Below are 13,961 nucleotides of genomic sequence, written 5' to 3'. Positions count from 1 at the left end.
TGGGTACTTGTACTGTCCTGTCATTTTAGGACCTCAGGAAACGAGATAAGCCATCAGAACCTCAGGACTGATCGATTTTCAGAAATTTCTATCATAGTTTTTAGACTGTAAAACTGTCACACAGACTAAATAATACATACTGTTTTTTTTTATTATCTTAGAAAAGAAATACAGCAGAATACATTTTGAAGAAAGATGATTTATTTGCAACAGAAAATTACAGCGTAAACAAAAACAAAACCAAAAGAAAGCGTTATCTGTCTTAACTGCTTGCCAACCAGGCCAATTCTGACATTTCTCTCCTACATCTCTCCTACATGTAAAATCATAATTTTCTTGCTAGAAAATTACTCAGAGCTCTAAAACATTATATACATATATATATATATATATATATATATATATATATATATATATATATATATATATATATATATATATATATATATATATATATATATATATTTTAATATTTTAGCAGAGACCCTAGCAAATAAAATAGCAATTTGTTATTTCACATGGTATTTGCGCAGCAATTTTTCAAAGCAATTTTTTGGAGGAAAAATTCACTTTAATGAATAAACCAAACCCCAAAAAAAACACATTATTAACCCCAATTTTTTTGTATAATGTGAAAAATAATGGTACGCCGAGTAGATAGATACCTAATATGTCACGCTTTAAAATTGCGCACACTCGTGGAATGGCGCTAAACTTTTGTACTTAAAAATCTCCATAGGCTAAGCTTTAATTTTTTAGAGAGGAGGTCTTGCGCTAGAATTATTGCTATCGCTCTAAAGTTCATGGCGATACCTCACATGTGTGGGTTGAATGGCATTTACTTATGCGGGCACGACATACGTATTGTTTTTTATATTTTTGATTCTATCTTTTTAATCTTTCCCTTTCATTTTTTTTTGATTACTTTTATTCCTTTTAAAATTAATGTAAAGATCCCCTGTAATAAGAACAGGGCATGACAGCTCCTCTTTACAGAGAGATCTGAGGTCTATAAGTCCCCACATCTCTCCTCTGTGCTGGAAAGCCTGAGTAAAAAAAAAAATCCCAGGCTTTCCGGCAAAAAAATGGCAATGTTTCTATCTGCCGGCTCCAGGAAGTGATGTCAGGACGTCGCTATCAGCCTCTGAGGGTCATAGAGAGGGTCGGGGAACATCTGGTCCACGGCCAGCTCTATGGTAAACCGCTACCACCGACAGAATCATTCTCCGACTCCCCGATCACCGGAGGCCATGTATTGTCATATCTGGCCATGTCTTAACACAGTTTAGTTGTATGGTGCTATCTTTGTGAGTGCGGGACCGAGTCAGCACTGTATTTTTAGTGGGTCATATTACTAGAATTCAATTCCAGGCGCCCCAAACCAAAGTGTACCCGAAAAATGAATATGAAAAAGGTGATTGAAAAAATGAAATGAAAATGAAAAAAATGATTGTTGCCCCGCTACCCAAAATATGAATTTGAAAAAGGTTGTTAGCTTGTGTGAATTTTCTGGTGTGCAACAAGTGATATTTTGTGATAAAAACATTTCCTGCACCCTGCACATGATTAAGGACGCTCACCTGTGTGAGTTCTCTGGTGTTTAACGAAATATCGTTTTGCTATGAAAGATTTTCCGCACTCTAAACATGAGTAAGGACGCTCACCCGTGTGAATTTTCTGGTGATTGACAAAGGTTCCTTTATCATTGAAAGATTTTCCGCACTCTGAACATGAATAAGGAAGGTCACCCGTGTGAATTCTCTGGTGTTTAACAAGGTTTCCTTTATCATTGAAAGATTTTCCGCACTCTGAACATAAAAAAGGACGCTCACCCGTGTGAATTCTCTGGTGTTTAACAAGTTTTCCATTATCAAAGAAAGATTTGCCGCACTCTGAACATGAAAAAGGGCGCTCATCCGTGTGAATTCTCTGGTGTATAACAAGGTCTCCTTTATAAATGAAAGATTTCCCGCACTCTGAGCATGAATAAGGAAGCTCACCCGTGTGACTTCTCTGGTGTTTAACAAGGCCTCCTTTATAAATGAAAGATTTCCCGCACTCTGAACATGAATATGGATGCTCACCTGTGTGACTTCTCTGGTGCTTAACAAGGCCTCCTTTATGAATGAAAGATTTCCCGCACTCTGAACATGAATAAGGACGCTCACCCGTGTGAATTCTCTGGTGTTTAACAAGGCCTCCTTTATCATTGAAAGATTTTCCACACTCAGAACATGAAAAGGGATGCTCACCAGTGTGAATTCTCTGGTGGTTAACAAGGTCTCCTTTATAAATGAAAGATTTCCCGCACTCTGAACATGAATAAGGACGCTCACCAGTGTGAATTCTTTGGTGATTAACAAGGTTTCGTTTATCATTGAAAGATTTTCCACACTCTGAACACAAATAAGGACGCTCACCTGTGTGAATTCTCTGATGTATTAAAAGGTCTCCATTATAAAGGAAACATTTCCCACACTCTGAACATGAATAGGGACACTCACTCGTGTGAGTTCTTTGGTGCCTAACAAATTTTCCTTTAAGAATGAAAGATTTCCCACACTCTGAACATGAATAGGGGCGTTCGCCCGTGTGAATTTTCTGGTGTCTTAGAAGGAGTCCATTAGAAACAAAACATTTCCCGCACTCTGAACATGAATAGGGACGTTCACCTGTGTGAATTCTCTGATGTATTAGAAGGTCTCCATTATAAAGGAAACATTTCCCACACTCTGAACACGAATAGGGACACTCACTCGTGTGAGTTCTTTGGTGTCTAATAAGTTTTCCTTTCTCAATGAAGCATTTCCCGCACTCTGAACATGAGTAGGGACTCACATCTACGTGGTGATATTTCTGGTGTCGAAGAAGGTTTTGTTTCTGACTGAAACATTTCCCGCACTCTGAACATGAATATGGACGTTCACCTGTGTGAATTCTCTGATGATTTAGAAGATCTCTATTATTAATGAAATATTTCCCGCACTCTGAACATGAATAGGGACATTCACCAGTGTGAATTTTCTTGTGCCTAAGAAGTGTCCATTTTTTTGTAAACAATTTCCCACACACTGAACATGACAATGAACTCTCTTCTGTGTGAACTCCTTCATGGCTTGAAGAAGATTCCTTGGGAATAGAAGGATCTATTGAAGTATCTGTACTGTGAGATCCTATAGTCTTGGTGTGGGATTCATCAGAAGATTCCTCAGGATTAGAGGGATCCATTGATCTCCCCAATTGGGAAGGTCTGGGATGTATATTTGGAGTAACGGGATTTCCTCCTGGAGAATATTGTACAATGTTATTATCTTCTGCATTATAATCTGGAGATACAATGAGATGTTCCTCAGAGGTATTCCGGACATTGTGTCCACCTGTTGAGAAACAATTTAACATTAAATGTTATAACCTTCCATTCAGGAGTCATATAGGTTGGTCCATCACCAAATAATTTATAAGAGCTCTGGCATGGATTTGGGGGCAATTAGAAGAGAAAAATATGAATACAAACCAAGCGAAAGTGTCCAGCGCTCCAAACACAAAGTGCACAGTGCTATGTCTCTTCTGTTCTTGTGTGCAAAATTCTCTTCTAGAGTTTAATAAAAATGTTCTCAGTGCTCCACACTACCCGTTATCCTACACCTCCACATCAGAGAACTCACCGGAATTCTACGACCCTTCTCTTACCAATGGGTCATTAAGCCCTTGTATCCCCCAAGGGGAGGATCATCCAGGACCACCATCTCTATACTACCTCTCCAGTTGTCTCATACCATACCTGCCAGTATCTTCTCACCTCAGATCCATCACAGACTCTGAAACATCAACAAAGATGGCTACCATGCCATCACCTTCTGCAGCGCTCTCCACCAATCAACACATAGAATACCGCCAACGTCAGAGAGCAATTCCAACAGCTCTGCAAGGTGACCGAATGGGGAGGAGCCGCACTGCTGTCGATGATGACATTGAGAAGGTGGTCCTGCATGGATACAAGCTCTTAATGACCCATTGGTAAGTGAGGGGTCCTGGAATTCCGGTCAGTTCTCTGATGTGAAGATGGGGGATAGGGGGTGGTGTGGAGCACTGAGAGCATTTTTATTAATTTCTGGATGAGAATTTTGCACAAAAAAACAGAAGAGACATAGCACTGTGCACGTTGTGTTTGTAGCGCTGGACAGTTTCTTTTTGATATATTGAAGCGCTTTCATATTGCAAATTGAGAAAGGAATGGGCCTTCCTCCACCTCATTTATTGAAAACATGATGACATAATGAATTTGAATGAATGCATTAAAGAGGATGTAAACCCTGATGAGTTTACTTCCTCTTTGTTTCCCTGCAAAAGGTAAAGCATAATGGGCTACTATGCATCGCATAGTAGCCCATTATGTGTCACTTACCTGACAAGGGAGCCTGCGATGTCACCGCTGTCCCTTCTCCTACGAAGTGTCCATCTTCTTTCCGGGTATCGCGGCTCCGGCGCTGTGATTGGCCGGAGCCGCGATGACGTCACCCCCGCGCATGATCGCCATTAGAGATGGCACGCTCAGTGCGCCTGCGCGCTGTTGTCTGTGGCGCATGCGCCGTAGACATCGGTGCCTGTCTTTTGGAAATATCTCCTAAACCATGTAGGTTTAGGAGATATTTCTTGCACCTACAGGTAAGCCTTAATCTAGGCTTACCTGTAGGTAAAAGTGGTCTGTAAGGGTTTACAACCACTTTAAGAGCATTTTAAATAAGGGCATTAGCCAATGCATCCCAATGGGAAATAAATTTAAAAGAGCGAACAAAAGTCTTGGATGGCTTAACTCCAATGTAAAAATGCATATAAAAGTAAAGGAGAAGGCCTTCAAAAAATACAAGGTTGAGGGATCATCATCAGCATTCAGACTTTATAAAGAATGCAATAAGAAATGTAAGGGTGCAATTAGGGCGGCTAAGATGGAACACGAAAGACACATAGCGGTGGAGAGCAAAAAAAATCCCAAGAAATTCTTTAAGTATGTAAACAGTAAAAAAGGAGGACAGACCATATTGGCCCCATAAAGAATGAGAAAGGACATCTGGTTACAAAGGATGGGGAGATGGCGAAGGTATTGAATTTATTCTTCTCCTCAGTCTTCACGAGGGAATTGATGGGCTTCAATAACCAAAATTGCTGTGTTTATCCTCGGGACACATCACAGGAAGCACCTCCATGGTAAACAGAGGACAGAATTAAAATTAGACTTGGGAAACTTAACATTAATAAATCACTGGGACCGGATGGCTTGCACCCGAGGGTACTTAGGGAACTTAGTCAAGTAATTGCCAGACCATTGTTTCTAATTTTTACTGACCAGCTGATTGGAGAAAAGCCAATGTAGCACCAATATTTAAAAAGGGCCCAAAATACATCCCTGGGAATTACAGACCAGTTAGCCTAACATCAATAGTATGCAAGCTCTTGGAGGGGATGATAAGGGACTATATATAAGATTTTAGTAATGAGAGCGATATCATTAGCAGTAATCGGCATGGATTCATGAAGATTCGTTCTTGCCAAACCAATCTATTAACCTTCTATGAGGAGGTGAGTTGCCATCTAGATAAAGGAAGGCCCGTAGACGTGGTGTATCTGGATTTTCCAAAAGCATTTGACACAGTTCCCCATAAATGTTTACTGTACAAAATAAGGTCCGTTGGCATGGACCGTAGGGTGAGTACATGGATTGAAAACTGGCTACAAGGGCGAGTTCAGAGGGTGGTGATAAATGGGGAGTACTCAGAATGGTCAGGGGTGGGTAGTGGGGTCCCCCAGGCTTTTGTGCTGGGACCAATCCTGTTTAATTTGTTCATAAACGACCTGGAGGATGGGGTAAACAGTTCAATCTCTGTATTTGAGGACGATACTAAGCTAAGCAGGGCAATAACTTCTCTGCAGGATGTGGAAACCTTGCAAAAAGATCTGAACAAATTAATGGGGTGGGCAACTACATGGCAAATGAGGTTTAATGTAGAAAAATAATGCATTTGGATGGCAAAAATATGAATACAATCTATACTCTGGGGGGAGAACCTCTGGGGGAATCTAGGATGGAAAAGGACCTGGGGGTCATAGTAGATTATAGGTTTAGCAATGGCATGCAATGCCAAGCTGCTGCTAACAAAGCAAACAGAATATTGGCATTAAAAAGGGGATCAACTCCAGAGATAAAACGATAATTCTCCCGCTCTACAAGACTCTGGTCCGGCCGCACCTGGAGTATGCTGTCAAGTTTTGGGCACCAGTCCTCAGGAAGGATGTACTGGAAATGGAGCGAGTACAAAGAAGGGCAACAAAGCTAATAAAGGGTCTGGAGGATATTAGTTATGAAGAAAGGTTGCGAGCACTGAACTTATTGTCTCTGGAGAAGAGACACTTGAGGGGGATATGATTTCAATTTATAAATACCGTACTGGTGACCCCACAATAGGAATAAAACTTTTTTGCGGAAGGGAGTTTAACAAGACACATGGCCACTCATTAAAATTAGAAGAAAAGACCTTAACCTTAAACTACATAGATAGTTCTTTACTGTAATGCCGTGTACACACGGTCGGAATTTCCCACAACAAATGTTTGATGTGAGCTTGTTGTCGGAAATTCCGACCGTGTGTAGGTTCCATCTGACATTTCCGTCAGAATTTCTGACAAACAAAATTTGAAATGTGGATCTCAAATTATCCGACAACAAAATCCGTTCTTGTAAATTCCGATCGTGGGTACACAATTCCGACGCACAAAATTCCGCGCATGCTCGGAATCAAGCAGAAGAGCCGCACTGGCTATTGAACTTCATTTTTCTCGGCTCGTCATACGTGTTGTACGTCACCGTGTTCTTGATGTTTGGAATTTCCAACAACATTTGTGTGACCGTGTGTATGCAAGACAAGTTTGAGCCAACATCCTTTGGAGAAAAATCCACGGTTTTGTTGTTGGAAAATCCTATTGTGTGTACAGGGCATAAGAGCGGCAAGGATGTGGAATTCCCTTCCACAGGCGGTGCTATCTCCTCCTCATTTGTTGGGAACATGAAGTTATATTGAGGAATGGAGATGGACCTTTCATATGGTGTACAGTATCTCCTCCTCATTTGTTGGGAACATGACGTTATATTGAGGAATGGAGATGGACCTTTCATATGGTGTACAGCATCTCCTCCTCATTTGTGTCAGGGCTGGGCTCAGCCCTCCCTTCTCAGAGCTCTAGTGCTCAGCTGTTGGTTAATTGCCTGTACTCTTCATTCCACAGTGACTCACCTGGTCTTCATTTCCTATTGGTCTGCTAGCCCTGCTGGCTATTAAAACTGCCTGGATCAGATCTGCTATGCCTTCGGCTTGTCAACATATCCGTATAGTCTCTGCTGTGTTTTCCTGTTAAAGACTTTTGACTGGCTGACTTCCCTTTTGGTTCCTGATCTTATTTGTTGCCTCTACTACGCTGATCTCTGGATTGCTGTTTCACTGGCTTGTTCTCCACCCCCTCTCACTGGCTTGTTCTGACTACCCGCTCTGGTTACTGAACCCTGGCTACGTTTTGACTACGTTTGCTCTGTTTGTACTATTTTACCATTTTATTAAAAAGTGTGATTTTTACTGCACTTCTATCTAAGTCTGATTTATAGTTACTGACAATTTGTTGGGCACAATATTCATGATACATTGGATAGTGGGGTGGGTACATTGATGATGTTCTTGCTGACGACAGTTAGGATTTCTCAGGATTTCCTTTACAGAAGGATGTATCTCTATTTTGTACATGAGCAGCAAATTTTGTGTGTAATTAAGTTAAAAAAACCCCTCTGTATATGGAAGGGATGCCTTGTTTTTAGAGCTGTGCAGATGAGGGATAGTCTTGTTCTAGATGACTATACCCATGTATATAAATTAGGGATGGTGTGATCTTCCTGTGTGGTATCCCGGGAATACAGAGGATGGAGACATCTCTCTGGTGGGTTCCCATTACTGGATCCATCTGTAGGAAACACACACATTGACTGAATACATTGTTTCTATGTGTTTATAAGATGATGGGGGATCTAGGTGGACCCTCCGTACTGCTCTCTCCTTTACAATAAAGTCTCCTCTTACCCGGTGATGTGAGGGGCGGCTGATTCTCCATCATGATGTCCTTGTAGAGATCCTTGTGTCCTTCTAAATACTCCCACTCCTCCATGGAGAAATAGACAGTGACATCCTGACACCTTATAGGAACCTGACACACACAATGATACAGTCACCATCCAGACACATCCCTTGTCTGTTACTGGATAATGTCCCAGAATTCACCGCTCACCTCTCCTGTCAGAAGCTCCATCATCTTGCTGGTGACTTCTAAAATCTTCTGCTCATTATTTTTTTGTAGGGTTAGAATGGGTGGTGCATGCATGGTGATGGGGCCTTGTCTTGTGGACAAGTGGTGACTTATCCCTTTTATGTTATTCTCAATGGATGACTTCATAACTACAGTACAGTCCTGTAATATACATCAATTATTAGCATATCAGACTCATCCTCCCCTGACAAGGCAGGTCTGTGTTTTAATAAAAGAGTTAAGAATTATTAAACACTCCCAGAATCCTCCTCACCTCTCCAGTCAGTAGACAGACGATCTCCAGCGTAAGTAAAATCCAATTATGGAGATTATTGTTTTTCATATTTACGTAATTGAGAAGCTGTTTATTCTCCATCATGACGTCCATGTAGAGATCCTTGTGTCCTTCTAAATACTCCCACTCCTCCATGGAGAAATAGACAGTGACATCCTGACACCTTATAGGAACCTGACACACACAATGATACAGTCACCATCCAGACACATCCCTTGTCTGTTACTGGATAATGTCCCAGAATTCCCAGCACCGCTCACCTCTCCTGTCAGCAGCTCAGTGATCTTCTTGGTCACTTCTAGAATCTTCTTGGCACTGGTTACCTCTGTTGTCAGGCAGTGAGGTGGAGGCACTGTGATGGGTGATGTCCTGAGAAGACGACTGCTGGGTGTTAATGGTTCACCAGATATTTTTCTCACTACTTTATAATCCTGTGTATAGAGAGAAAGTAACAATTATCACTACAGACTTCCCAGAATCTTCCTCACCTTTCTGGTCATGTCTGTGTTTTTTTCTGGTGATGTCATGTGATTTCCAAGAGTCCTCCTCACCTCTCCGGTCAGCAGGTAGATGATCTCCAGGGCGAGGTCCAATATCCTTTCAGTTGTGTGATTTTGGCCTGTCTCCATCTTCATTGATGTGGTCATGTGATCTATACAGGACTCTCCTCTCTGTAGACGGATAATAAACTGAGAATTATCTGGACTGTACTGGGATGAAAAATGTCTGCACAGAGTTCCTCCTTAGTTTGTACATCGTAAATTGCCTTTAAATAACAACTACCAAAATCTTTCATTTTAGGCTTGAAATGAGTGGGGAAGAGTTAGGACTTCTTTCTTTCACTTCCTGTCCATTATGTATCTAATTCTATAACACAGAGGCTTTGGATGGACAGTTCAATAAATGGCTCTAAAGTTAGGATGTATCTGGTTTATAAACCAGAGGCTCTGGATGGACAGTTGGATAATTGGCTCCATATTTAGGATGTATTGGATCAATAAACCAGAGGCTCTGGATGGACAGTTGGATAAATGGTTCTATATTTAGGATGTATCTGGTCTAAAAACCAGAGGCTCTGGATGGACAGTTGGATAAACGGTTCTATATTTAGGATGTATCCCGTCTGTAAACCAGAGGCTTTGGATTGACGGTTGAATAAATGGCTCTATATTTAGGATGTATCTCGTCTATAAATCAGAAGCCTTGGATGGACAGTGGGATATGTAACTGTGTACATATTATAATAGTGTAGATGCATCTGCTGAATTTAAAGGCCATCTCAGTGACTATGGAGAAAGGGGATTACTAGATATAAATATAAAACAATTCTTATTACCTCCTCTGCTGCCGGGTGAAGGAATATCTCTCTCTACTTCCTGCAAACATGGCTCTCTTTAACAAATTCCCGTCTGTAGATGACATCACTTCCTGTCTGTATCTTCTATCACTTCCCGCCTCTGTATTCCACTGACAATAAGTGAGTTCACCACCTTGTGGATAAAATACTAACTGCAGCCAGTGTTTTTAAATACTTTAACAGCCGACATGCACAGAAGATCTTCAAAAACTGTGTACAAGTCTACCTAGAATAATTGATGTTAGTTTGAAGGAAAAGGGCGGTCACATCAAATATGGATTGGATTTGGATTTCTCCTCTGTTCATTTACTTTCCATTTTGTTCATTTATAAAAAATAAACTATTAACACTTCTATTTCTGAAAGCATTCTTCATTTACAGCATTTTTATTTCAGAACTGCCTATACATTTTGCACATTACTGCATATCTATAGTGAACAGCATTGTGTATGTTTTATTGAATTGACTTTTTTATGTGACCATTTAATATATATTATATTCAGTGTCTACATTAGGTGTATTTTGTGAGGAAATCTCCTCTTTTTGTTTATGAAATCAAATAACTCCATTGCTGTTGGGTGTAATTGTGAAAAGCACTGTGCTTTTCACAATTACACTCATTAAATATATATAGTTTTAGTCATAATAAATAGTAATGCATGGGACCTGTAAAAGTCCTGTGGTTTATCCAGAGTTGCGTATTTCAAGCTTCGGGATGGAATTTGCTCATTAGCTCGATGGTGCCAGGCCTTACATTTGTACCCAAGTATGACATACAGATTACAACAAAAACTTTGCAAAAACTACATCCTTAAATTATGCAAGATACACAAAAAGTCTTCAGCTTTTACAATTTTGCATAAAAATATTTTCTTAGGGAGTTATTTTAGATATTTGCTTTGGGTGGGTTCTTTTCTGTCCTGTCACTGTCTGTAGATTTTTAAAGAGTTTTATTTATAAAAATGGCTGTGTGCAGAGACAGATGTGTAGGGATTATGGAACCCATTCATAATGAGCACAGGAGATGTGCAGAGTTGGGACCCCCCTGGAGAACTGGTGGGAACCCTCATAATGGACATTGGAGGTCTGCAGAGTTTACAGGAGGTGCGCATTATGGCAGGAACCTTTCATAATGGGCACAGGAGGTGTACAGAGTTGAGACCCCCCTGGAGGACTGCTGGGATAACTCTTATAATGGACGTGTAAGACAAAGACAATTCCATAGCTCAACTCACCAACCAGTCTGCTGACCAACCAAATTAGCCTGTCTAACCGTCTGTTAAAAGCAGGGGTTTAGTTAGCACACATTTGCAAACGCATGTGAAAGCTGCAAGGCCTCGTCAAGGCACCCTGTATTACTTGCAGTCCTAACACTACTAAATTTATAAGTGTCTCCACAGTGGAAGCACATGCATTAAATGGATAGGTGTGAGACAGGTGAGCCTGGAGGCGGCCCAAGCCCCCTTAAAGGGACAGGAGCACACTGGACACCCAGCAAGAGCACAATGGCAGCAAAGGTGTCCAGTGTGTCCCCGACCCACATTTACGAACAGTAACAAAACACTGGCCACCGCCCACACCCATAACTGGCCTTCACAGTAAGGAGCACATGGAGGGCATATACATGTAAGACAAAGACAATTCCATAGCTCAACTCGGGTCGGGGACACACTGGACACCTTTGCTGCCATTGTGCTCTTGCTGGGTGTCCAGTGTCCATGGACATTAGAAGTGTGCAGAGTTTAAAGGAGGAGTAGATTATGGCAGGGATCCTTCATAATGAGCAGAGGAGGTGTGTAGAGTTGGGACCCCACTGGAGGACTGGTGGGAACCCTCATAATGAGCACAGAAGGTGTGCAGAATTGGGACCCCTCTTGAGGACTAGTGGGAACCCTAATAATGAGCACAGGCGGTGTGTCGAGTTGGGATCCCCCTGGAGGACTAGTCGGAACCCTCATAATGGGCACAGGAGGAATGTAGAGTTGAGAACCCCCTGGAGGACTGGTGGGAACCCTCATAATGGACAACAGTGTTCCTGATTGCTGCAACACCAGCCCCAGTGTTGCCAGACTAGTTTAAGACAGCAACAGTTCCTGATCACTGTCACACCAGTCCCAGTGTCACCAGGCCAGGGCGACCAGCAAAAGTATCCTTAATTGTAGCAAAACCAGTCCCAGTGTTATCAGACCAGTATAAGTCAGTAACAGTCTTCCTGGTCTCTAGCCACACCAGTGCCTATGTTTCCAGACCATTGTAAGCCAGCAATATTGTTCCTGATCACTGTCACACCAATGACAATGTTAGTAGATTAATGCAGCCAGCAACAACCTTCCTAATCGCCAGGAACCAAGGCCTCCAAAATATAATAGGTAGTCTGGAAATTAAATGGCTAGTTATGCCCTTTGCAAGTCTAAAGGTGCTCTTTGGATTTTGGGCCCTTACCAGGAAACTAATACAGCTGGAGTTCATCATACATGCTCGTGCACATGTTTCAACATACAGAGGAACTTGGGCCACTAACCAACATGCACTGACATGTCGACCCTTACACAGCCCAATCTTGGGAATGGTGCCAAGATGTCTTGATGTGTGCTAATCACTGGATGTTCTTCAGCTTCCCTGTGACCTTTGTTCACCCAGCTTGCTCCTGACCTTGCTAGATATTGAGCTTGGCTCATCACTGACTATGCTTTGCCTGCTTTCCTGGTCCTGACCCCAGTTTGCTACTGGACCTTGCTCTGCCTGCATTCCTGGTACTGATCTCAGCCTGCTACCTGACTATGCTTCTCTCTGCCTTACCATGTATGACCCTGGCTCATTGTGACTATGTCTCTGTCTCTGGCAGTTACCTATCTGTTGGCTGCCGCACTTCTTTCTGTTACAATAGGCTCCCATGCTTCTTTGAGCCTTGTACCTCTGTCACCCCATTCAGGGGTGCTCAGAACAGAGCCACAATGGAGGCCTTATGGTCAGCTCAGCCTCCAACCAAAGTATGTGACAGCCCCTCTATGCTCACAAGAAGTAGTACATGGTGTTTTGGGGGTGCAATTTTAAGTATGTCTATGATGTGTGGTAGGAATAGCTTATACATAGCTTATACATTGACAACTTTTTGTAAAAAACAAATATTATTTTCTTTATTTTACAAAAATGTGTGACAATGAATGAAATATTTAAAAGACTCACCTCTTGCCTCTTAAAAAAAATTTTTGGTGTTTGCTTTCCAAAAACTGGTCATTCTGTGGGTGCTCCAGGGCCTCCAAAATGTGATATGTTAAGTAATCTTATGCATAATTTATGCCTCTTGCAAACCTAAAGGTGCTCCTTGGATTTTGGGCCTCTGTATGTGGTTAGGTCCTGAAAAGGTCAGTTTGTCAGTTTCCTAGGCTCCGAAAAGTTCTCACACATGTGGTGTCCCCATACTCAAGAGGAGTAGCAGAATGCGTTTTGGGTGAAATTTTAAGTATGCCTATACTATGTGGTAGAAATAGCTTAATAATTTACAACAATTTTCTTGCTGAATTTTCCAAAAACATGTGGCAGAAAAATGAAATATTCATAAAACTCATGTTGCCTCTTCAAAAATACTGTGGGGTGTTTTGGGTGTTTTTACTGCACTGGTGCTCCAGGGCATCCAAACATAAGATAGGTAGTCAAAAAATGAGATGCCTAATTTATGCCTGTTGAAAGCTTGAAGGTGCTCCTTGGATTTTGGGCCCCTCGATGTGACTAGCCTGCATAAAAAAATCTCCTATATGTGGTATCCCCATGCTCAGGAGGAATAGCAGAGTGTTTTTTTTTGGAGGGGGGGGGTAAATTCTAAATATGCCCATGCTGTTTGAAAAATATCTTGTTAATTGACAGCTATATATAAAAAAATAAAAATTCTTCAGTTTACAAAAACTTGTGTCAGAAATGTTTTATAGACTCACCATACCTCCAAATAAATATGCTGGGGTGTATTTTGCA

At 41.5% G+C, this 13,961-nt stretch overlaps 1 pseudogene; it reads right to left on the bottom strand.

The window, feature by feature from the left end:
* The window catches only part of LOC141106862 (uncharacterized), a 50,682-nt pseudogene that overhangs the window by 16,816 nt on the left and 19,905 nt on the right, over nucleotides 1-13,961 (bottom strand).

Source organism: Aquarana catesbeiana, linkage group LG08 (genome assembly GCF_042186555.1).
Source record: "Aquarana catesbeiana isolate 2022-GZ linkage group LG08, ASM4218655v1, whole genome shotgun sequence".
NCBI lineage: Eukaryota > Metazoa > Chordata > Amphibia > Anura > Ranidae > Aquarana > Aquarana catesbeiana.
This window is presented reverse-complemented; position numbering and strand designations above follow the sequence as displayed.